At 40.4% G+C, this 25,864-nt stretch overlaps 1 non-coding gene across 1 annotated transcript; it reads left to right on the plus strand.

Annotated features, from left to right (window-relative positions):
• Nucleotides 1–16,628: 16,628 nt before the first annotated feature.
• LOC112792848 (small nucleolar RNA R71) lies at nucleotides 16,629–16,732 on the plus strand. Its single transcript, XR_003197570.1, has one exon. It is a non-coding gene; the product is annotated as a small nucleolar RNA R71 (small nucleolar RNA).
• The last annotated feature ends 9,132 nt before the right edge of the window (nucleotides 16,733–25,864 follow it).

The following is a 25,864-nucleotide window of genomic DNA, read 5'->3' on the forward strand; positions in this document are numbered from 1 at the left end:
CCTTACACTAGAAGGGTCAACTTGATCAAAGGTGACCAGCCCATCACTAAAAAGAGGATGGAGCACACAAGAATCCCACTCATCATGAGATCCCTGAGATTCCTCAAGGATGCACTTTCCTCCACAAAACTATTGGGAGCAATTAACACCTCCCTAGGAGAGTTGAGTTCCAACATGGGACAACTAAGGGTGGAGCATCAAGAACACTCCATCATCCTTCATGAGATTAGAGAAGATCAAAGAATCATGAGGGAGGAGCAACAAAGACAAGGAAGAGACATTGAGGAGCTCAAGCACTCCATAGGATCTTCAAGAGCAAGAAAGAGCCGCCATCACTAAGGTGGACCCGTTCTTTGATTTCCTTGTTATTTATTCTTCTTTCTTTCGAAAATTTATGCTTATGTTTATCCATGTTTGTGTCTTGTGATCATTAGTGTCTTAGTGTCTATGCCTTAAAGTTATGAATGTCCTATGAATCCATCACCTTTCTTGGATAAAAATGTGCTTAATTGAAAAAGGAAGAATGCATGAATTTGAATTTATAACAGTTTAATTATTTTGATGTGGTGGCAATATTTTTGTTCTCTGAATGTATGCTTAAACAGTGCATATGTATCTGAATTGTGGTTCATGAATGTTGGCTCTTGAAAGAATGATGAAAAAGAGACATGTTATTGAGGATCTGAAAAATCATTAAAATGATTCTTGAAAAAAAAAAGAAGAAAAAAAAAAGAGAGAAGAAATAGAGAAATAGGAGTTGTGATCCAAGGCAAATAAGAGTGTGCTTAAGAACCCTGGACACCTCTAATTGGGGACTTTAGCAAAGCTGAGTCACAATCTGAAAAGGTTCACCCAATTATGTGTCTGTGGCATGTATGTATCCGGTGGTAATACTGGAAGACAGAGTGCTTTGGGCCACAGCCAAGACTCAATAAATAGCTATGTTCAAGAATCATCATACTTCACTAAGAGAATCATTAGCACTATCTGGACTCTGAGTTCCTAAAGAAGCAACCATTCTGAATTTCAAAGGATAGAGTGAGATGCCAAAACTATCAGAGCAAAAGTTAAAAGCCCGCTCATCTAATTAATACTGATCTTCACAGATGTTTTTGGAATTCATTGCATATTCTCTTCTTTTTATCTTACTTGATTTTCAGTTGCTTGGGGACAAGCAACAATTTAAGTTTGGTGTTGTGATGAGCGGATAATTTGTATACTTTTGGCATTGTTTTAGTATGTTTTTGGTATGATATAGTTAGTTTTTAGTATATTTTTATTAGTTTTTAGTTAAAATTCACTTTTCTGGACTTTACTATGAGTTTGTGTGTTTTTCTGTGATTTCAGGTATTTTCTGGCTGAAATTGAGGGACCTGAGCAAAAATCTGATTCAGAGACCAAAAAGGACTGCAGATGCTGTTGGATTCTGACCTCCCTGCACTCGAAGTGGATTTTCTGGAGCTACAGAAGCCTAATTGGCGCGCTCTCAACGGCGTTGGAAAGTAGACATCCTGGGCTTTCCAGCAATATATGATAGTCCATACTTTGCCCAAGATTTGATGGCCCAAACCGGCGTTCAAAGTCACCTCAAGAAATCCCAGCGTTAAACGCTGGAACTGGCACCCAAATGGGAGTTAAACGCCCAAACTGGCACTAAAGCTGGCGTTTAACTCCAAGAAGAGTCCCTGCACGAAATTTGCTTCATTGCTCAGCCCAAGCACACACCAAGTGGGCCCGGAAGAGGATTTTTATGTCATTTACTCATTTCTGTACACCTTAGGCTACTAGTTTTCTATAAGTAGGACCTTTTACTATTGTATTTTCATCTTTGGACATCTAGTTCTTAGATCATGATAGAGAGACTTTGGTAGCTATCTTCATTTTATGCTATCTTAGATCATTGGGAGGCTGGCCATTCGGCCATGCCTAGACCTTATGCTTATGTATTTTCAACGGTGGAGCTTCTACACACCATAGATTAAGGTGTGGAGCTCTGCTGTACCTCGAGTATTAATGCAATTACTATTGTTCTTCCATTCAATTCCGCTTGTTCTTGTTCCAAGATATCACTTGTTCTTCAACTTGATGAAGGTGATGATTGACGCCCATCACTATTCTCACTCATGAACAAAGTGACTGACAACCACTCTTGTTCTACAAGCATTTGAGGCTTGGTGAATATCTCTTGGATTCCTGATTGCACGATGCATGGTTGATCGCCTGACAACCGAGTGCTCGCCTGACAAACGAGCCAACCATTCCGTGAGATCAGAGTCTTCGTGTATAGGCAGGACCTGATGGCGGCATTCAAGAGAATCCGGAAGGTCTAAACCTTGTCTGTGGTATTCTGAGTAGGATTCAATGATTGAATGACTGTGACGTGCTTCAAACCTGTAACCTACTGGGCGTTAGTGACAGACGCAAAAGAGTGATTCTATTCCGGTAGGGGAGGGAACCAAACCGGTGATTAGCCGCACTGTGACAGAGTGCATGAGCATTAGTTTTCACTGCGAGGATGGGAGGTAGCTGCTGACAACAGTGAAACCCTACACGAGCTTGCCATGGAAAGGAGTAAGAAGAATTGGATGAAGGCAGTAGGAAAGCAGAGAGACGGAAGGGAAGGCGTCTTCATACGCTTATCTGAAGTTCCTACCAATGAATTACATAAGTATCTCTATCTTTACCTTTGTGTTATTTTCGTTCATCACTATATCCATTTGAGTTTGCCTGACTAAGATTTACAAGATGACCATAGCTTGCTTCAATACTAACAATCTCCGTGGGATCGACCCTTACTCACGTAAGGTTTATTACTTGGATGACCCAGTGCACTTGCTGGTTAGTTGTGCGAAGTTGTGTAATGCCATGGTATTGAGCTACCAAGTTTTTGGAGCCATTACCGGGGATTATGAGAGTTGTGAAAAAGTAATGTTCACAATTTCGCGCACCAGGCACCATGACCTTCAAGAAGGCCTTGTGTGACTTAGGGTCAAGTGTAAACCTCATGCCTCTCTCTGTAATGGAGAAGTTAGGGATCTCTGAGGTACAAGCTGCAAAAATCTCACTAGAGATGGCAGACAACTCAAGAAAACAAGCCCATGGACTTGTAGAGGATGTTCTGGTTAAGGTTGAAGACCATTACATCCCTACTGATTTCATAGTCCTAGAGACTGGGAAGTGTATGGATGAATCCATCATCCTTGGCAGACCCTTCCTAGCCACAGCAAAGGCTGTGATTGATGTTGATAGAGGAGAGTTGATCATTCAAGTGAATGAAGAATCCTTGGTGTTTAAGGCTCACGGATATCCCTCTGTCATCATGGAGAGGAAGCATGAAGAGCTTCCCTCAAAAACAGAGCCCCCACAGTCAAACTTTAAGTTTGGTGTTGGGAGGCCACAACCAAACTCTAAGTTTGGTGTTGAACCCCCACATTCAAACTCTAAGTTTGGTGTTGGGAGGTTCCAACATAGCTCTGAATATCTGTGAGGCTCCATGAGAGTCCTCTGTCAAGCTAATGACATTAAAGAAGCGCTTGTTGGGAGGCAACCCAATGTTTTATAATTAACTATTTTCTTTTGTTATTTTATATTTTTGTAGGTTGATGATCATAAGAAGTCACAAAATCAATGAAAAAAGCAAAAACAGAATGAAAAACAGGAAGAAAAACAGCACACCCTGGAGGACGCACCCACTGGCGTTTAAACGCCAGTGAGGTTAGCTGTTGGGCGTTTAACGCCCAGTCTGGCACCATTCTGGGCGTTTAACGTCAGAAAGGGGCACCAGACTGGCGTTAAACGCCAGAAATGGGCAAGAAGCTGGCGTTAAACGCCAGAAATGGGCACCAGCCCGGCGTTTAACGCCAGAATTGGCACAAAACGAGATTTTGCTTGCCATTTGGTGCAGGGATGACTTTTCCTTGACACCCCAGGATCTGTGGACCCCACAAGATCCCCACCTACCCTACCACTCTCTCTCTTCTTCACCCATTCACCAATCACCTCAACACCTCTTCCCCAAAAACCCCTCACCTATCAAATCCCTTCTCTCTCTTCACCACTCACATCCATCCTTCATAAAACCCCACCTACCTCACCATTCAAATTCAAACCACTTTCACACTCAAACCCACCCTCAAATGGCCGAACCCTACCCTTCCCCTTTTCCTATATATACCCTCCTTCACTCCTTCATTTTCACACAACATACACCCCACTTCTCCCCTTCTTGGCCGAAAACAAAAGCCATTCCCTTTCCCCTCATTTCTTCTTCTTCTACTCTCTTCTTTCTTCTTTTGCTCGAGGACGAGCAAACATTCTAAGTTTGGTGTGGTAAAAGCATTGCTTTTTGTTTTTCCATAACCATTTATGGCATCCAAGGCCGGAGAAACCTCTAGAAAGAGGAAAGGGAAGGCAAAAGCTTCCACCTCCGAGTCATGGGAGATAGAAAGATTCATCTCAAAGGTGCATCAAGACCACTTCTATGAAGTTGTGGCCTTGAAGAAGGTGATCCCCGAGGTCCCTTTTTCACTCAAAAAGGGTGAATATCCGGAGATCCGACATGAGATCCGAAGAAGAGGTTGGGAAGTTCTTACCAACCCCATTCAACAAGTCGGAATCTTGATGGTTCAAGAGTTCTATGCTAATGCATGGATCACCAAGAACCATGACCAAAGTATGAACCCGAATCCAAAGAATTATCTTACTATGGTTCAGGGGAAATACTTGGATTTTAGTCCGGAAAGTGTAAGGTTGGCATTCAATTTGCCCATGATGCAAGGAGATGAACACCCTTACACTAGAAGGGTCAACTTTGATCAAAGGTTGGACCAAGTCCTCACAATCATATGTGAAGAGGGCGCCCAATGGAAGAGAGATTCAAGAGGGAAGCCGATTCAATTGAGAAGGCATGACCTCAAACCTGTGGCTAGAGGATGGTTGGAGTTCATTCAACGCTCAATCATTCCCACTAGCAACCGGTCCGAAGTTACTATAGACCGGGCTATCATGATCCATAGCATCATGATTGGAGAAGAAATAGAGGTTCATGAGGTTATAGCCCAAGAACTCTATAAGGTGGCGGACAAGTCCTCTACCTTGGCAAGGTTAGCCTTTCCTCATCTTATTTGTCACCTCTGTTATTCAGTTGGAGTTGACATAGAAGGAGAAATCCCCATTGATGAGGACAAGCCCATCACTAAGAAGAGGATGGAGCACACAAGAGACCCCACTCATCATGAGATCCCTGAGATTCCTCAAGGGATGCACTTTCCTCCACAAAACTATTGGGAGCAACTAAACACCTCCCTAGGAGAATTGAGTTCCAACATGGACAACTAAGGGTGGAGCACCAAGAACACTCCATCATCCTCCATGAAATTAGAGAAGATCAAAGAATCATGAGGGAGGAACAACAAAGACAAGGAAGAGACATTGAGGAGCTCAAGCACTCCATAGGATCTTCAAGAGGAAGAAAGAGCCGCCATCACTAAGGTGGACCCGTTCCTTGATTTCCTTGTTCTTTATTCTTCTGTTTTTTCGAATTTTTTGTGCTTATGTTTATCCATGTTTGTGTCTTGTGATCATTAGTGTCTTAGTGTCTATGCCTTAAAGTTATGAATGTCCTATGAATCCATCACCTCTCTTAAATAAAAACGTGCTTAAATTGAAAAGGAAATAATTGCATGAATTTTGAATTTTATAACAGTTTAATTAATTTGATGTGGTGGCAACATTTTTGTTTTCTGAATGTATGCTTAAACAGTGCATATGTATCTTGAATTTGTGGTTCGTGAATGTTGGCTCTTGAAAGAATGATGAAAAAGGAGACATGTTACTGAGGATCTGAAAAATCATTAAAATGATTCTTGAAGCAAGAAAAAGCAATGAATATTCAAAAAAAAAAGAGAGAAAACGAAAAAAAAAGGAGAGAAAAGAAAGAAAAATAAAGTTGTGATCCAAGGCAATAAGAGTGTGCTTAAGAACCCTGGACACCTCTAGTTGGGGACTCTAGCAAAGCTGAGTCACAATCTGAAAAGGTTCACCCAATTATGTGTCTGTGGCATGTATGTATCCGGTGGTAATACTGGAAGACAGAGTGCTTTGGGCCACAGCCAAGACTCAATAAATAGCTATGTTCAAGAATCATCATACTTTACTAAGAGAATCAATAACACTATCTGGATTTTGAGTTCCTAAAGAAGCCAATCATTCTGAATTTCAAAGGATAGAGTGAGATGCCAAAACTATTCAGAGGCAAAAAGCTAAAAGCCCCGCTCATCTAATTAATACTGATCTTCATAGATGTTTTTGGAATTCATTGCATATTCTCTTCTTTTTATCTTAGTTGATTTTCAGTTTCTTGAGGATAGGCAACAATTTAAGTTTGGTGTTGTGATGAGCGGATAATTTGTACGCTTTTTGGCATTGTTTTTAGTATGTTTTTAGTATGATCTAGTTAGTTTTTAGTATATTTTTATTAGTTTTTAGTTAAAATTCACTTTTCTGGACTTTACTATGAGTTTGTGTGTTTTTCTGTGATTTCAGGTATTTTCTGGCTGAAATTGAGGGACCTGAGCAAAAATCTGATTCAGAGACCAAAAAGGACTGTAGATGCTGTTGGATTCTGACCTCCCTGCACTCGAAGCGGATTTTCTGGAGCTACAGAAGCCCAATTGGCGCGCTCTCAACGGCGTTGGAAAGTAGACATCCTGGGCTTTCCAGCAATATATGATAGTCCATACTTTCCCCAATATTTGATGGCCCAAACCGGCGTTCAAAGTCACCCTCAGGAATTCCAGCGTTAAACGCTGGAACTGGCACCAAAATGGGAGTTAAACGCCCAAACTGGCATAAAAGCTGGCGTTTAACTCCAAGAGAAGTCTCTGCACGAAAATGCTTCATTGCTCAGCCCAAGCACACACCAAGTGGGCCCGGAAGTGGATTTTTATATCATTTACTCATTTCTGTAAACCTTAGGCTACTAGTTTTCTATAAGTAGGACCTTTTACTATTGTATTTTCATCTTTTGATCACTTTAGATCTCTAGATCATCTTTGGACATCTAGTTCTTAGATCATGATAGAGATCGGGGTAGCTATCTTCATCTTTATGCTATCTTAAATCATTGGGAGGCTGGCCATTCGGCCATGCCTAGACCTTATACTTATGTATTTTCAACGGTGGAGCTTCTACACACCATAGATTAAGGTGTGGAGCTCTGCTGTACCTCGAGTGTTAATGCAATTACTATTGTTCTTCTATTCAATTCCGCTTGTTCTTGTTCTAAGATATCACTTGTTCTTCAACTTGATGAATGTGATGATCCGTGACACTCATCATCATTCTCACCTATGAACGTGTGACTGACAACCACCTCCGTTCTACCTTCGATTGGGTGAATATCTCTTGGATTCTTGATTGCACGATGCATGGTTGATCGCCTGACAACCGAGTGCTCGCCTGACAACCGAGCCAACCATTCCGTGAGATCAGAGTCTTCGTGGTATAGACAAGAACTGATGGCGGCATTCAAGAGAATCCGGAAGGTCTAACCTTGTCTGTGGTATTCTGAGTAGGATTCAATGATTGAATGACTGTGACGTGCTTCAAACTCCTAGCAGGCGGGGCGTTAGTGACAGACGCAAAAGAATCGATGGATTCTATTCCGGCCTGACCGATAACCGACAGATGATTACCCATGCTGTGACAGAGCATAGGCAGCGTTTTCACTGAGAGGATGGGAGGTAGCCACTGACAACGGTGAAACCCTACATGAGCTTGCCATGGAAAGGAATAAGAAGGATTGGATGAAGACAGTAGGAAAGCAGAGAGACGGAAGGGAAGGCATCTTCATGCGCTTATCTGAAGTTCCTACCAATGAATTACATAAGTATCTCTATCGTTATCTTTATGTTTATTTCGTTCATCACTATATCCATTTGAGTTTGCCTGACTAAGATTTACAAGATGACCATTGATCTAGCCATAAACTTGATAGCTACGATTTTAGGAAATTGCACACTCGGCAAAAATTCCTTCCGGCAAGTGCACCGGTTATCGTCAAGTAAAAACTCACAATAGAGTGAGGTCGAATCCCACAAGGATTGGTTGAATGAGCAATTCGTATTAGAAGTGTGTTCTAGTTGAGCGGATCAAGATTTAGATGAGAATTGCGGAATGTAAACTTGCATGAATTAAAGAGCGAGAAGCTAAATTGCTGAAATTAAAGGGGATGGGGTTGATTGCATGAATTGAATTTGCAGAATGTAAATAGAAAGGGAGAGATCAGAGATGGTGAGTTCATTGGGTTTCAGGAGATATTGAGATCTCCGAATCAAAACATCTTTATCCCTTCCTCAACCAATGCATTCATTGAATTTTGCTTGGCAATCTTATATGATTGGATCCCAATCCCTTGGCTCACCAATTCTCTCTAAAAACAAACAAATTCCCAATCCCTTGGTTTAAATGTTCATAAGAAGAGATGATGCTCGATCACTGATTATACCACACAGTTTCATGAACCACAATTTGGTAGGATTACATGTCACAATATCCATCCAAACCCCAATCCAATTCACTGTGAGAAAGCTTCTCTAGCATGAATCCTCCATTCCTTTCCCAAGGTTCCGAAGGATTCCAATTATGGATAGTTTCTTTCCCAAGACAACTAACCAATGGAATTAGATCGAGAAGCTTTCTAACAAAATTCAAGAGAAAAGATTGAAGAAGAAGATAAAAACTATTATTGATTCATTGAATTACAATAGAGCTCCCTAACCCAATGAAAGGGGTTTAGTGATTCATAGCTCAGAATTCAATTACAAAATATGCAAAGTGTTTCCAAAGTGTCCAAAAAAAGTTCTCACTAACTTCAATTCTATCCTATTTATACACTTTCTAAATTGAGCTTCTGTTGTGTTTCTTGGGCTTTGAGGCCTTTCCTTGATTTCCTTTTTGCTTTGGGTTTATGGTCCATAATCCTGATGAGGCTGTGATCCAATTCTGTAACATTCATTGAGCAAATTTAGTGATAAACAAGTAATGACACAAGACTCAACAATTTGAAGTTCCAGACTCATCAATTCTTCAGGCCCAATCCCATAAACCATGATATTCAATTGGGTTTCATACCATAATACGTTTAAGTTAATGTTTGTGCTCAATGCTAACTTAAACTTCAATATATTTGGCCCAAAAACCCTTTCAAAGAGTGGCGTTTAAGTTGAAGTTTAAGTTTCAGTTTAAGGTTAAACTGAAACTTAAACGTGGAATTGGAAGAAAGCAACCCAGGAGGGTAATTAATCGAACACGTTTAAGCTTCAGTTTAAGGTTAAACTGAAGCTTAAACGTGGAAATGAAGATTGCAACCCTGGAGGCAATTCTGGTCGAACACGTTTAAGCTCCAGTTTAAGGTTAAACTGGAGCTTAAACGTGGAAATGAGAAGGCAACCCTGGAGGAGCAAAAACGCCGAACACGTTTAAGCTCCAGTTTAACCTTAAACTGGAGCTTAAACGTGGGAATGAAGAAGGTAGCCCAGGAGTGTGAATGTCGAACACGTTTAAGCTCCAGTTTGAGGTCAAACTGGAGCTTAAACGTGGAAATGGCTTCCTGGTGCATAATGTGGTTCGAACACGTTTAACCTCCAGTTTAAGGTTAAACTGGTGGTTAAACGTGGAAATGCTCCCTTGGTGCCATTCTCATTCTGGCGTTTAACCTTCAGTTTAAGGTTAAACTGGAGGTTAAACGCCAGTTTCCTCTTTTCTCAGCTTTCATGATTCTGGCGTTTAACCTTCAGTTTAACCTTAAACTGAAGGTTAAACGCCACTTTCAGCTTTGGTGCATTTCTTATTCTGGCGTTTAACTTCCAGTTTAAGGTTAAACTGGAGGTTAAACGCCACTTTCAGCATTATATGGCTTGGTAGTTTAAGTTCCAGTTTAAGCTTAAACTGGAACTTAAACTCCACATGTGATCTTCAAGCTTCCTTTATTGATTTTGTTGCTTCCTTGCCTAGCCTCTTCTTCCCTGAAATCATCCACACAATTGCATCAAAGTCTTGCAAAATTTCATGAGAAGTCTTCCATTCATAGCATTCAAGTAATATAACTAAAAACTCATGGAATTTGCATCAAAATTACACTGTTTGAATGATTCATTACTTTGTTGTTCATTTAACCATTCTTGGTTACTTTAAGCTCAAGAAAATGCATAAAACAACTAAAACTAACAGAAAAATGCTAGTGAAACTAGCCTAAGATGCCTTGGCATCACAACACCAAACTTAATACTTGCTTGTCCCTAAGCAAGTCCTGAGTTATTTGAGAAGAAAGTATGAAACAAAAAGCAATTACATTGGCTATATTAGCAAGCATTTGAAGTTCATCAGAAGGGTTTTATGCAAAAGGTTGCAGCATCACTTTTTCATTCTTATCAGGTAGGATTATCACTTTTTCATTGCATCCATCAAACAGTGCTATGGCCTCTTGTTATTCTTATGTCCTTGGCACTTTTTCCCTTCTTTGTTTTTCTTTTTCTTAGAGCTTCTTTGCTCCTTGTTTGCTCAGTGTCATGTGTTGCACAAGCCTTTGGCAATTTCTTTTTCTTATCAGTGCACTACACATATCCACTACAGGCATTTTAGTTCACATTTCTTCTTGAGACATTGGTGCCCAGCACCTCTTTGTGTGACTAAATGTTTTGTATTTAGGTTGCTCTTGATAATGGACTTTTGGTTGATAATCCCGGGTTAGTTAACCCAAGTTACCAAGTGTTGAAACACTCCTAAGAACCTATTCATCCAAGCATATCCTTAATACATAAACACCACAGGCATTTGTCTCAGAAGTTCAAACCATTGGTGCCTAGCTTATTTTCTCAATTTTTTTTTTTGCTTTTTGGTTGTCCTTTTTCAGTGGCTTTTTCTTCTTCTTTTTCTTTCTTTTTCATGGCCAAAGATATTTATTCATCAAGATCCATAGACAGTATTCAACTTCTACACAAAAATGATAATTCTACACTCAATTTCCAGTGAGTTGACTAAACAATCAAGCATGCATACCACCACTTAATTCTACTTGATTTGTCACTAATTGAGCCAAGTTACTTTTGTTCAAACTTTTCTTTTATTTTTGGAAACAGAACAAGCATGGCAAGCATTTATTTAAGAATGTGAAGTTATATCCAAACATCTAGGTATTCACTTTATTCAAAGCAGTAAACAGACAATCATACTAGAAACTTCATATTCCAGAAAGATTCAACAATTACAGTTTAAACCAGAACAAGCATGCTTTTATTTGCATTTTAAAGAATGGTCAAGAAACAATACCACCTTGTGAAATTTCTTGTTTTTCTCTTTGTTGCCAGGAAACAATTTGATTTCTCCTTCTTCTCCTAGTTGTTGCTTCATGTTCTTTTTAAGATCCTTGTTTCCTTTCCTGCAAAGATTGATGAAGTTGCTTGCTTCTCAAGCACTTGAGTGGTTAGCTCAATTATGTATGGGCAAGTGTCTGAGTCTTAAGTTGGTATGTGAACACCAAACTTAGTCTCCTACTTACTCCTGTGCTCTTTGAATTCTTGAATTCTCCTTGGAATGAAGTTGCTGCTAAGGATTTTAAGCATTTCTGTGATTGCTTAGAATGGTTGTTCCTTTCATATAATTCAAAGGTTGTTGTGTGCAGTTGATTTGTATGGTGGAACACCAAACTTAGAGTCACACATTCCCCCTTGAATTATTGATCCACGAATTTATTGTTTGGTGTGAAACACCAAACTTAATTCTTTGCAATGCACAGAAACTACTTCACCTTTTTATTGAAACAAATAAAGAAACAGCAAAAGATTATTACCTCAGGTTGGGTTGCCTCCCAACAAGCGCTTCTTTAACGTCACTAGCTTGACGGTTGTCTTCCTCAGTTGAGGTGATATTTAACCTTGTCCTTCTCCTCCACATCTCCCAAGTAGTGTTTAAGTCTTTGACCATTCACAGTGAAGGTTCGTTGTGACTTTTCTTCCATGATTTCTATTTGTCAATATTGGGAGACCTTGGTGACAAGGAATGGTCCAGACCACCTTGATTTTAGCTTCCCTGGAAATAGCTTCAGCCTAGAATTGTAGAGCAATACTTTTTGTCCCTCTTCAAATTTCCTTGGGGCTATGTTGCTGTCATGCTTCTTCTTTGCTCTTTCTTTGTAAATTTTGGCATTCTCATAAGCTTCAGCTCTGAATTCTTCCAACTCTTGAATTTGCAACATCCTTCTTTCTCCAGCAGCCTTGCTATCCAAGTTCAAGAGTTTCAAGGCCCAAAATGCTTTGTGCTCTAACTCCAGTGGCAAATGGCAAGCTTTTCCATATACTAGTTGGTAAGGAGACATTCCAATTGGTGTTTTGAAAGCTGTCCTATATGCCCAAAGAGCATCATCTAGCTTAATCGACCAGTCCTTCCTTGAAGTTCCCACAGTCTTTTCCAGGATTCTTTTGAGTTCCCTATTAGATATTTCTGCTTGCCCACTTGTCTGTGGATGGTATGGTGTGGCTACCTTGTGTTTGACTCCGTATTTTAGAAGCAATGCTTCTAATGGTTTGTTGCAGAAGTGGCTTCCTCCATCACTGATGATTGCTCTTGGAACCCCAAAGCGGCAAAAAATGTGTTTTCTGAGGAAGTTCATGACTACCTTATTATCATTGGTTGGAGTTGCTATTGTTTCAACCCATTTGGAGACATAGTCTACTGCCACAAGAATGTAATTATTTGAGTATGAGGTGGGAAAGGGTCCCATGAAATCTATCCCCCATACATCAAACAATTCAAGTTCCAGAATGAATTGTTGTGGCATTTCATTTCTTCTTGGAAGGTTCCCTGCTTTCTGGCATTCATGGCAGTGCTTCACTAGTTCCTTTGCATCTTTGAAGATAGTGGGCCAATAAAAACCACACTGCAACACCTTGGCTGCTGTTCTTTCTCCTACAAAATGTCCTCCATAAGTGGAGCCATGGCAGTCCCATAAGACTTCCCTTCCTTCTTCCTCTGATATGCATCTTCTGAGTATGCCATTTGAACATTTTTTGAACAAGTATGGTTCGTCCCAGATGAAGTATTTGGCATCATTTACTAATTTCTTCTTTTGATGCTTGTTAAATTCCAACGGCAAACTCCCAGTGGCTTTGAAGTTTGCTATGTCTGCAAACCAGGGTGCTTTGTGAATTACCATGAGTTGTTCATCAGGGAAGCACTCATTTATATGTGTGCTTTGTGTGCTTCCTTCTTCACATGGTATCCCTGATAAATGGTCTGCCACTTTGTTCTCTACACCCTTCTTGTCTTTGATTTCAATGTCAAATTCCTGCAACAAAAGAACCCATCTAATAAGTCTTGGTTTGGATTCTTGTTTAGCAAGTAAGTATTTTAAAGCTGAGTGATCAGTGAAAACAATGACTTTAGACCCAATGAGATAGGATCTAAATTTGTCAAATGCAAAGACTATTGCCAAGAGTTCTTTTTCAGTGGTTGTGTAATTCCTTTGGTTATCATTCAAGACTTTACTGGCATAATAAATCACATGTACCAAATTGTCTTTCCTTTGTCCTAACACTGCCCCAATAGCAAGGTCTGATGCATCACACATTAGTTCAAAAGGTAAGTTCCAATCAGGTGGGGCAATGATAGGTGCAGAGGAAAGTTTTTGCTTCAAAAGTTCATAGGCTAGCATGCAATTTTTATCAAATACAAAGGGCGTATCAGAGACAAGCAAGTTACTCAAAGGTTTAGCTATTTTAGAAAAGTCTCTAATAAACCTTCTGTAAAAGCCAGCATGTCCCAAAAAACTCCTAACTGCCTTGACATTACTCGGTGGAGGTAGTTTTTCAATGAGTTCCACCTTAGCTCTGTCCACCTCAATGTCTCTATTTGAGATTTTGTGGCCAAGGACTATTCCTTCTGTGACCATGAAATGACACTTTTCCCAGTTTAATACTAGGTTCGTCTCTTGGCATCTCTTAAGCACCAAGGCAAGGTGGTGTAGGCAGCTAGGAAAAGAATCTCCAAACACAGAAAAATCATCCATGAAAACTTCAATAAACCTTTCGATCATGTCCGAAAAGATGGAAAGCATGCACCTTTGGAAAGTGGCAGGTGCATTGCACAATCCAAAGGGCATGCGTCTATAAGCAAAAACTCCATATGGACAAACAAATGATGTTTTCTCTTGATCTCTTGGATCAACTACTATCTGATTATAGCCCGAGTATCCATCCAGAAAGCAATAGTAAGCATGTCCTGCAAGCCTTTCAGGCATCTGATCCATGAATGGGAGTGGGAAATGATCTTTTCTGGTGGCTTCATTGAGCTTCCTATAGTCTATGCACATCCTCCACCCAGTGACAGTTCTTGTGGGTATGAGTTCGTTCCTCTCATTTGGCACCACAATTATGCCACCTTTCTTGGGAACTACATGGATGGGACTAACCCATGGGCTATCAGAAATGGGGTAGATTACCCCTGCCTGCCATAACTTCATGACCTCCTTTTGTACCACTTCTTTCATGATGGGATTCAATCTTCTCTGAGCTTGAATGGAGGGTCTAGCATCCTCTTCTAACAAGATTTTGTGCATGCATATGGATGAACTTATCCCCTTCAAATCAGCTAGGGTCCACCCAATGGCATCTTGATGAGTTTGTAGCACCTTGATCAATTCTTCTTCCTGTTCTTGGCTTAAGGTAGAGCTAATGATAACAGGATGGCTCTCATCACTACCCAAGTATGCATACTTGAGATTAGGGGGCAATGCTTTGAGCTCAGGTTTTGGTGCTTCCTTCTCTTCTTTCACTCTCTCATGCATGCTTGGCATGGTTGTCTCAGCAGCCTTGATGTCACTAACTTCAATATCCTTGGTGAACTCCTCCTCTGCCACTTCCTTTTTTGTTTCCTCAAAGGTTTCTTGTATTGCAATGTCCACTACATCCACCCTCATGCATTCCTTTAGTGATTCTGATGGATAGCTCATTGCCTTGAATACGTTAAACACCAATTTCTCATCATGTAATCTAAGAGTGAGTTTACCCTTTTGGACATCTATGATGGCTCCAGCAGTAGCCAGGAAGGGTCTTCCCAGAATTATCGAAGCCTTAGCTTCTTCCTCCATATCTAACACCACAAAATCGGCAGGAAATATAAAATCTCCCACTTTCACCAACAAGTCCTCAACTATCCCATGAGGGAATTTAAAAGTTCGATCTGCCAATTGGAGGGCCATTCTTGTTGGTTTGGCTTCTTCAATCTTCATTCTTCTCATCATTGTTAGAGACATCAAATTGATACTGGCCCCTAAGTCACACAAGGCCTTCTCCACCATGACTTCTCCTATGATGCAGGGGATTTGGAAACTGCCTGGATCCTTCAATTTCTGAGGCAATTTGTGTTGAATGATGGCACTGCATTCTTCAATTAACAACACAGTTTCCTCATTTCTCCAGCTTCTCTTCTTGGTCATTAATTCCTTCAAGAATTTTGCATAGAGTGGCATTTGTTCTATTGCCTCAGCAAAAGGAATGTTGATTTGAAGCTTCTTGAAAATCTCCAAGAATCTGGAGAATTGGCCATCCTTTTCACTTTTCATCAAACGTTGAGGATATGGTGCTTTGGGTGTATAAGGCGTCAGGACCTCTTTTTCTTTTTCTTTTGTTGCAGATGGTGTAAAAGATTGTCCTTGTTCCTTGTCCCTCACATTTTCCTTGGCTTCATCCTCTGTGGTTTCCTTTGAGATCTCCTTTAGCTTTTTTCCACTTCTGAGGGTTATGGCCTTACATTCTTCCCTTGCAATAGCCTTGGCAACATGAGAAACGCTTGGCCCAGGGGTTTGCTTAGACAAATACACAATTTGATTTTCTAGCTTCTGGATGGCAGCTCCTTGGTTTTGCAAGTTAGAATTTACTTCTTCCTTAAAAGCTTTCAATTCGGTTATGTCTTGACTCATGGTTGCAAGCATTCCTTCTATCCTGTTTAATTGATCTTGAAATTGTTGGTTCGGATTAGGTTGGGCAGGTTGATTATTTTGGCCATGATATGGTGGTTGGGAGTAAGTGTTTTGTGTGGCTTGGTATGATCTTTGGTTGGAGTTTTGGTATGTGGAATTGTTATGTTGGTTGTGGTTATAAGGTTTGTGGTTTTGTGGTTGGGTTTGCTGGTTTCCCCACCCAAAGTTTGGGTGGTTTTTCCATCCTGGGTTGTAAGTGTTGGAATGTGGATCATATGATTGCCTTTGTTGGTTTCCCACATAGTTGGCCTCTTCCCAATCACCTCCTTCAGTGCTTACTTCCTCTTGATCTTGTGTGTGTATTGCAGCCACTTGCTTTGTGTCTAATTTCCTAGTGAGCTCTGCTAGTTGCTTGGCAAACACCTTGTTTTGGGCTAGAATTGTATCAACATGGTTCAGCTCCATGACTCCCTTAGTGTTGTGCCTCTCTGAAGCATAGTAGTACTCATTCTCAGCCATTGTCTCAATCACTTCAATGGCTTCTTCCACAGTCTTTTTCCTGTTCAATGAACCTCCTGATGAATGGTCTACAGCCATCCTTGATTCATAAGAAAGTCCATCATAGAAAATATGCAATTGCACCCAGTCATGGAACATGTCTGGTGGGCATTTCCTTGTCAATTCTTTGAACCTTTCCCATGCCTCGTAGAGGGTTTCACCATCTTGTTGTCTAAAAGTCTGAACCTCAGATCGAAGCCTATTGACCTTTTGTGAAGGGTAGAAACGTGCTAGAAACTTGCTTTCCACCTCATCCCAGGTTGTTAGGCTCCCCCTTGGGAATGATTCCAGCCACTTAGCTGCCTTGTCCCTAAGTGAAAATGGGAACAAGAGCAGTTTATAGGCATCTTCTTGGACTCCATTGGACTTCACAGTGTCGCAAATTCTCAGGAATTTTGTGAGATGTTGGTTTGGGTCTTCATTAGCACTCCCACCAAATGAACAATGGTCCTCCACCAATGATATTAGCTGTGGTTTGAGTTCAAAATTGTTGGCCTGAATGGGTGGTTTCTGAATGCTGCTACCACAATTCCCAGAGGTTGGGTTTATGTATGAACCAAGAACCCTCCTCTCAGGAATGGCATTGTTTCCATCAGCCCTCTCATGGTTGTGAACTTCTCTATCCATGTTGAAATCTAGAGCTTCCTCAAAATTGTCCTCAGACTCTCCTTCAGATTCTTCTTCTCTCAGTACTCTCTTCCCTCTTGCTTCCCTTCTAAGTCTATGAAGGGTCCTCTCTGGTTCGGTATATGGAGGAGTTGATGTCTCTCCTCTCCTACCTGTCATACAAGAACACACCACAAGCAACAAACAAGTGGAATACTCTTGGTTAATGGAAGAGTATGGTTAGAGCAGTTGAGGAATTAATTCAAATAGTTAGTGGGTCAGTGAGTTAGTGGCTTGAATTTAAAGGCATAAAGAAAGAAAGCAAATAACAGAGTGCAGAAATTAAAATTCAACAAGTAACTTGAACTAAATTAACAAAACAAGAAAAATGCTCAATCTAGTTAACTTCCAATTTGAGAATCGTCAATCGAAAACCAATCCCCGACAACGGCGCCATAAACTTGATCTAGCCATAAACTTGATAGCTACGATTTTAGGAAATTGCACACTCGGCAAAAATTCCTTCCAGCAAGTGCACCGGTTATCGTCAAGTAAAAACTCACAATAGAGTGAGGTCGAATCCCACAAGGATTGGTTGAATGAGCAATTCGTATTAGAAGTGTGTTCTAGTTGAGCGGATCAAGATTTAGATGAGAATTGCGGAATGTAAACTTGCATGAATTAAAGAGCGAGAAGCTAAATTGCTGAAATTAAAGGGGATGGGGTTGATTGCATGAATTGAAATTGCAGAATGTAAATAGAAAGGGAGAGATCAGAGATGGTGAGTTCATTGGGTTTCAGGAGATATTGAGATCTCCAAATCAAAACATTTTTATCCCTTCCTCAACCAATGCATTCATTGAATTTTGCTTGGCAATCTTATATGATTAGATCCCAATCCCTTGGCTCACCAATTCTCTCTAAAAACAAACAAATTCCCAATCCCTTGGTTTAAATGTTCATAAGAAGAGATGATGCTCGATCACTGATTATACCACACAGTTTCATGAACCACAATTTGGTAGGATTACATGTCACAATATCCATCCAAACCCCAATCCAATTCACTGTGAGAAAGCTTCTCTAGCATGAATCCTCCATTCCTTTCCCAAGGTTCCGAAGGATTCCAATTATGGATAGTTTCTTTCCCAAGACAACTAACCAATGGAATTAGATCGAGAAGCTTTCTAACAAAATTCAAGAGAAAAGATTGAAGAAGAAGATAAAAACTATTATTGATTCATTGAATTACAATAGAGCTCCCTAACCCAATGAAAGGGGTTTAGTGATTCATAGCTCAGAATTCAATTACAAAATATGCAAAGTGTTTCCAAAGTGTCCAAAAAAAGTTCTCACTAACTTCAATTCTATCCTATTTATACACTTTCTAAATTGAGCTTCTGTTGTGTTTCTTGGGCTTTGAGGCCTTTCCTTGATTTCCTTTTTGCTTTGGGTTTATGGTCCATAATCCTGATGAGGCTGTGATCCAATTCTGTAACATTCATTGAGCAAATTTAGTGATAAACAAGTAATGACACAAGACTCAACAATTTGAAGTTCCAGACTCATCAATTCTTCAGGCCCAATCCCATAAACCATGATATTCAATTGGGTTTCATACCATAATACGTTTAAGTTAATGTTTGTGCTCAATGCTAACTTAAACTTCAATATATTTGGCCCAGAAACCCTTTTAAAGAGTGGCGTTTAAGTTGAAGTTTAAGTTTCAGTTTAAGGTTAAACTGAAACTTAAACGTGGAATTGGAAGAAAGCAACCCAGGAGGGTAATTAATCGAACACGTTTAAGCTTCAGTTTAAGGTTAAACTGAAGCTTAAACGTGGAAATGAAGATTCCAACCCTGGAGGCAATTCTGGTCGAACACGTTTAAGCTCCAGTTTAAGGTTAAACTGGAGCTTAAACGTGGAAATGAGAAGGCAACCCTGGAGGAGCAAAAACACCGAACACGTTTAAGCTCCAGTTTAACCTTAAACTGGAGCTTAAACGTGGGAATGAAGAAGGTAGCCCAGGAGTGTGAATGTCGAACACGTTTAAGCTCCAGTTTGAGGTCAAACTGGAGCTTAAACGTGGAAATGGCTTCCTGGTGCATAATGTGGTTCGAACACGTTTAACCTCCAGTTTAAGGTTAAACTGGAGGTTAAACGTGGAAATGCTCCCTTGGTGCCATTCTCATTCTGGCGTTTAACCTTCAGTTTAAGGTTAAACTGGAGGTTAAACGCCACTTTCAGCATTATATGGCTTGGTAGTTTAAGTTCCAGTTTAAGCTTAAACTGGAACTTAAACTCCACATGTGATCTTCAAGCTTCCTTTATTGATTTTGTTGCTTCCTTGCCTAGCCTCTTCTTCCCTGAAATCATCCACACAATTGCATCAAAGTCTTGCAAAATTTCATGAGAAGTCTTCCATTCATAGCATTCAAGTAATATAACTAAAAACTCATGGAATTTGCATCAAAATTACACTGTTTGAATGATTCATTACTTTGTTGTTCATTTAACCATTCTTGGTTACTTTAAGCTCAAGAAAATGCATAAAACAACTAAAACTAACAGAAAAATGCTAGTGAAACTAGCCTAAGATGCCTTGGCATCAACCATAGCTTGCTTCATACTAACAATCTCCGTGGGATCGACCCTTACTCGCGTAAGGTTTATTACTTGGACGACCCAGTGCACTTGCTGGTTAGTTGTGCGAAGTTGTGTAATGCCATGGTATTGAGCTACCAAGTTTTTGGGGTTCATGACCGGGGATTATGAGAGTTGTGAAAAGTATTGTTCACAATTTCGCGCACCAATCTCACTAGTGGATGTGCTCTTTTTCCTGAAAAGGTTTTTTAATGAGGCACCATGTTGAGATCTAGGTCATGCCCGACTTAAAGGGATAAGAAAATTCCCACATGTATATATTTGCATTTTTTTCTTTGAATAAAGTTTATTTAGATATTCTACAAAGAATCCAAGATGCATTAATCTGAAGTATTCATCGTCCGATTATAAAGCGACAGGTCAGCAGAAAGTGAAAAATAATTTCACTGCACGACCACGATAAAGATAAATCGTCCGATAAAGGTGAAAACGCGAATCACCCAAAGGACTATCTAAAGATGCCAACCACTTTCTACAAATCGGCGAAGGTGAACACAGAATAATGTAAGAAGTTATCGAAAGCAATCCAAAAAGAACCTAACGAGGTCTTACGGATAGCTAAAATAATAACTTAAATGCTGGCCGACGCTCACAAGTCAGACCAAGTCAACCCAAGTTATAAGTAAACCCTAGAAAGAGGTCTGGCCAACCCTATTAAAGAGGATTACTTTAACTTAGATGGGCTCGACCTAACAAAGTCAGCCCAAAAATAAAAAGGTTATAAAAGTAATCCCTGAAAGAGACCTGACAAAGGTCCAAGAAAGAGGATTACAAAAATAACCTAGAAAGAGATCGACCTAACAAAGTCGATCTCCTACAAAACAAGTTATAAAAGTAATCCCTGAAAGAGACCTGACAAAGGTCCAAGAAAGAGGATTACAAAAATAACTTGGAAAGAGGTCGACCTAACGAAGTTGATCTCCTACAAACAAGTTATAAAAGTAACCCTGAAAGAGAGCTGACAAAGGTCCAAGAAAGAGGATTACGAAAATAACCTAGAAAGAGGTCGACCTATCGAATTCAACCTCATACAAAACAAGTTATAAGTAATCCCTAAAAAAGACCTGACAAAGGTAAAAAAAAAGAGGATTACAAAAATAACTTAGAAGAGGACCAACGCAAAGGAATCGGTCACAAATACAGAAAATCGAGAAACAAGTTGGACCTATACAATCACAGCCTCAAAGGATCCGAGATACAAGCAATAAAACGAAATAATCCAAGGAGGTCCAGCTGCAAGATTTCAACATCAGCAGAAAACAGAAAAAGATGCCAAGTCAAAAAACTACTTCTTTTTCTACAGAGTTATAAAGGCCTTGAAAGGCCACCAAAACCTACTATAAAAAAGATAGCAAGCTATTGTTTGTCTTTCAAAATAAAAAAGTTGCTAGATAAGGAACTAAGAAATGTTAGCAATTAAATAAAAAGTTTCGAAAGCCCACAAGCCAGGCCAACTACATCCAGCAAAAGATGAACAAACATCAGGGGTTTTTCTTGGCAGCATCAGGACAAGGAGAAAGAGGGCGAGTCTGAATGGGCACAGCATCTACAGTACCATCCACCCGGTTCAGAATCTGGCAATCCGAATCAGGAGCAACCGGAGGAACAGAAGAAATTGGCACTTTGTTAAAGGACATAGGGGGAGGAGCAACTTCATCATCATTACCCTCATCATCAGGGACAATCTTGCCATCCCTGACAACATTATCTAGGCTAAAGAGGGTGAGATCGGCCTCAGGAGCAATAACTCAAACTTGTTCCTTCAAGTTATCGTAAGCAGCAGTCACGCTGCCAACGAGATGACCTTGGAGCTCAGCATAGTCTTCCCGGGCATTGTCGAGCTCCCCCCTCAGGCGCATCCCCTCCCGATAAGATGTAACGTAACTCTCCTTATGCATCATGGTTGTGTCCTCAGCCAACCTCAAACAACCAGCCAGTGCTTGAGAACTCGCCTTCTCGTTCTCTAAGTCCTTCTCCAGCTTGGCCACCTTCACCTCAAGTTCCTCCTTCGGCCCCCTCATCTGGTCGAACTCTTATTTTGCCTTCTCCATAAATGCTTTGGTGGCATGGAGAGGGAGATTCTGACCAGTCCGATGTATAGCAGCCGACATATATGCCAATTTTACATGATTTCGGGCCATAAACTCCAAATGATGGAGAATGGACACATCGTCCATGAAGATGGTACCATAGGGCCCGATTTGTTGATCTACAAACTCAATGGCATTAAAATCAGGGGCATTGAGGTCGAAGGGCTCAGCCGTCTTTTGCTTCTTACTTGGGGAGGCAGCAGATGGAGCGACAGAAGTAGGATGAGGATCCACCAAGCGGACCCGAGGTGTTGGGATCACCTTCTTCATCCCGGGGGAACTCGGCACTGATGGCTTCTCGCGCACTTGGGAGGACCCCTCCCCAACCACCTTGGCAGCAATATTTCTGGCAGCAGTCACCTTCTGCACCCTCTTAAAAGCTTTCATTAATTCATTATTCTTCATTGCTCTACAAATAAAACAGAAAGTTAAGCTACAAGTCGGACAAGTCGGAAAGACAGCTACAAGCAACATAAACAGATAATAAAGGAAACACAAGATATCCAATTCAGTTTGAAGAAGAGAAGGATTGGTTAGAAATTTCTTTGTATCAAGATGGGGAGGTTGACCCCAGCGTTCTTCCAAAACAGTAACAAAGGCTCGCTCAGCCTCATCCAACATTTCCCAAGAATACCTGGAGACCCTCACGTCTTTTTGCCATTCCAAGGGAAAGGCAGGCTCATCATTTTCATCCAGAAAAAAGGGCCGATTTCATTCAACAGCTCGGGCCTTGAAAAAGTAGTTTTTAAAATCGCGGAATGACTCGTCAAACATGGAAAAGACCTTCTTTCCCTGGGTGGAACGAAAGGAGACCCAAGCTGCCTTCTTTGTCACCACTCCGGACTTAGTCAAGATAAACAAGTAGAAAAAGAGAGATTGGGAAGCAGGAATACCAAAACGATTGCACAACAATTGGAAACTTTTTATGAAACCCCAGGAATTGGGGTGAAGTTGAGAGGGGGCAACATTACAAGACCATAATAGGTCGGTTTTAAATTGAGTAAAAGGAAGGGAAATACCCAGCTGACCAAAGAAAAAATCATAAGCATAAAAGAAAGGGCGACCATCAACAACCCGAGTTGAAAAGCAGACTCTCTTGTCAGAAGAGGGAGGGACAAGTTCATAATTCTTCTCATCACCAGACTTACTACAGACACTATGAAACTGCCTAAGCTGAGCACAAAACTCAGAATCAACCAGCGAGACACACATGAGAACCATGGAGTCCACCCAATCGGCCATACCCGCAGGAACCTGGGAAGGCATCTCTACAACGTTATTTCGGGAAGACATGAGGTCAACTAAATCCTACAAAAAGAAGAGAAGAATGGATTACTTAAAAACATCCTGGATGAGGAGCAAAATATCTCGACAAACAAAAAGGGAAAACCCCAAGACTCAAGATAAGAAAGTCTGGGGGCATCCCTTGGAGGCAGTAAATAGGGAAGGTTTTCAAGTTGTTTCTACAGCCTACATCCCGGCACTCTTCAAAAAGAAAATAAAATCCCGAAAGAAACAAAAGAAGCAAAAAATGCAAAACACCACCCTTCTACAGTTTATTAGAAAAAGCATCGCTCCTACAGTTTATCAGTGAAAAATACTACTGCTACAGTTTATCAGAACACCAAAAGGACCAAGAAGAAAAACAGCAAAGGCGCAAACTTTTTTGAAATCAAGTAAAAAATCATCAGAAAAAGCACAGGCAGAAATGGAGGCAACATGCAAAAGAAAAGATTCAAGCAAACAAAGAAGAGACTCGCACCAAAAAAGGGGAAAAATCCAGAGCATGCAACAAGTCAAGCATGATAAAAACAGAAAGATCCAAACTTTCTCGAAAAGGAAGATCAAAAGGAAAACTCCATCGCAAAGTCAAAAATAAACGAGGAAACACGAAATGGGACTAACCTGGAGACGAAAGAAGCTTTGAGGAAAAGAATGGAAGCACAGAAACAAAGGCTGCCAAGAAAATCGCCAAGTGACGCCGCAACGCAAGAAAGCAGAAGCGCAAACGAAAGACAGAGAGCAGATGTGAGAAACAGAAAACGAGAGAGTAAAGGGAGAAGTTACGAAGAAGAAATGAAGAAGAAAAACCATTTTTGATCAAGAAAATTCAAAATAAAGCCAAGAGAAAATGGGGGCAATTAATGCCAATTAAATGCGGATGTTAAAACCGCTTGCGTTCCCAAAAAAGCGCTAATAAAAAAGTGCGCACTTTTAGAGGAAAACGTTCTACTTTCAAAAAAGACTCTACAAAGAAAGGAATCGACAAAATGCTTGAGTTCGACTTCACTGAAGAAGGATCAAAGTCAAGGACTCGACCTCCAAAGGAAGAACCGAGCTCAAGCAGGGGCACTGTTCATACCCTGAGTCGAGCTATCCGACCTGGGATGATTGGAGATAAAGCGACCGACCTCTTCAAGTCAGACTATCCGATCTCTTCTTAAAGAGCTCGGCCAAATCGACAGAAGAGCCCAGTAAAGGGCCCAAATAGAGGAGCACGACCCAAATCCTAAGGCGGCCTAAGCCTATAGAGATAATGACGGTTCCGTTGAAAGATACGCTGACCTCAACTCAAAGCTAAAGATAAAGATAAGTTAACTAACTTATCTTATCCAAAGGTCACATCTCACCATTATAAATACACTGGAGCACCCAGGTATAACTCATACTCTGATTCTACATAAACCTGCTTAATACCCTTGCTAACTTAAGCATTGGAGTCCCTTGCAGGTACCCCCCACCCTTCGGTGACAAAGGATCAGCAACACATTCAGTCCAACAAGTCGGACGCACCAGCTCCGGCCGCTATTCACCAGCCGGACACATCGGTTCCGACCAGCACAGAAGATCTCGTCCGAGATCGACCTATAGTTTCAGGTAACCCTTAGAACAGTATCCATTCTGGCGTTTAACACCCAAAATGCTACCCTTTTGGGCATTAAACTCCCAGTTAGGCACCCTGGCTGGCGTTTAAATGCCAGTTTTCCTTCCTCACTGGGCATTTTGAACGCCCAGCTTTTTTTGTGTAATTCCTCTGCTGTATGTTCTGAATCTTCAATTCTCTGTATTATTGACTTGAAAGACACAAATTAAAATTTTTTTTGGATTTTTAATAATGAGGAATAATCAAAATGAAACTAAGATCAACTAAACAATGCATGCAAGACACCAAACTTAGAAGTTTGTATACTACTGACACTAACAAATTGAGAATGCATATGAGAAACAACAAAACACTCAAGACAAGAGAATTTAAAGATCAGAGCAAGTAATCATCAGGAATAACTTGAAGATCAATGAAGACACATGAACAATCCAAGAAGAACAGAAACATGCAATTGACACCAAACTTAAAATGAGACACTAGACTCAAACATAAAATATTTTTGGTTTTTATGATTTTGTAATTTTTTTTATTTTTTTTGAAAATTATGTGGAGAAAGAAAATAAGGATATCAAAATTCTTAATGAGAATTCCAGGAATCATGCAATGTTAGTCTAAAGCTTCAGTCTAAAAAGATTAGACATGGCTAGCCAAGCTTCAGCAGGACATTACATTCAAGAGCTAAATTGATGGATTTCAATCAGCTTTGGTGATGATAAGAACGTCACCTTGAAACTCTAGAATTCATTCTTAAGAACTCTGAAGAAAAATACATAATCTAAGCAACAAGATGAACCGTCAGTTGTCCAAACTCAAACAATCCCCAACAACGGTGCCAAAAACTTGGTGCACGAAATTGTGATCATCAATGGCGCCATCAACATGGTATGCACAATTGTAATCTCAACTCTTTATCACAACTTCACACAACTAACCAGCAGTGCACTGGGTCGTCCAAGTAATAAACCTTACGCGAGTAAGGGTCGATGGATCGATTGTTGGTATGAAGCAAGCTATGGTCATCTTGTAAATTTCAGTCAGGCAGATTCAAATGGTTATAGATTATTTATGAATAAAGCATAAAAAAAA

This window comes from Arachis hypogaea, chromosome 3 (assembly GCF_003086295.3).
Source record: "Arachis hypogaea cultivar Tifrunner chromosome 3, arahy.Tifrunner.gnm2.J5K5, whole genome shotgun sequence".
Taxonomy (NCBI): domain Eukaryota; kingdom Viridiplantae; phylum Streptophyta; class Magnoliopsida; order Fabales; family Fabaceae; genus Arachis; species Arachis hypogaea.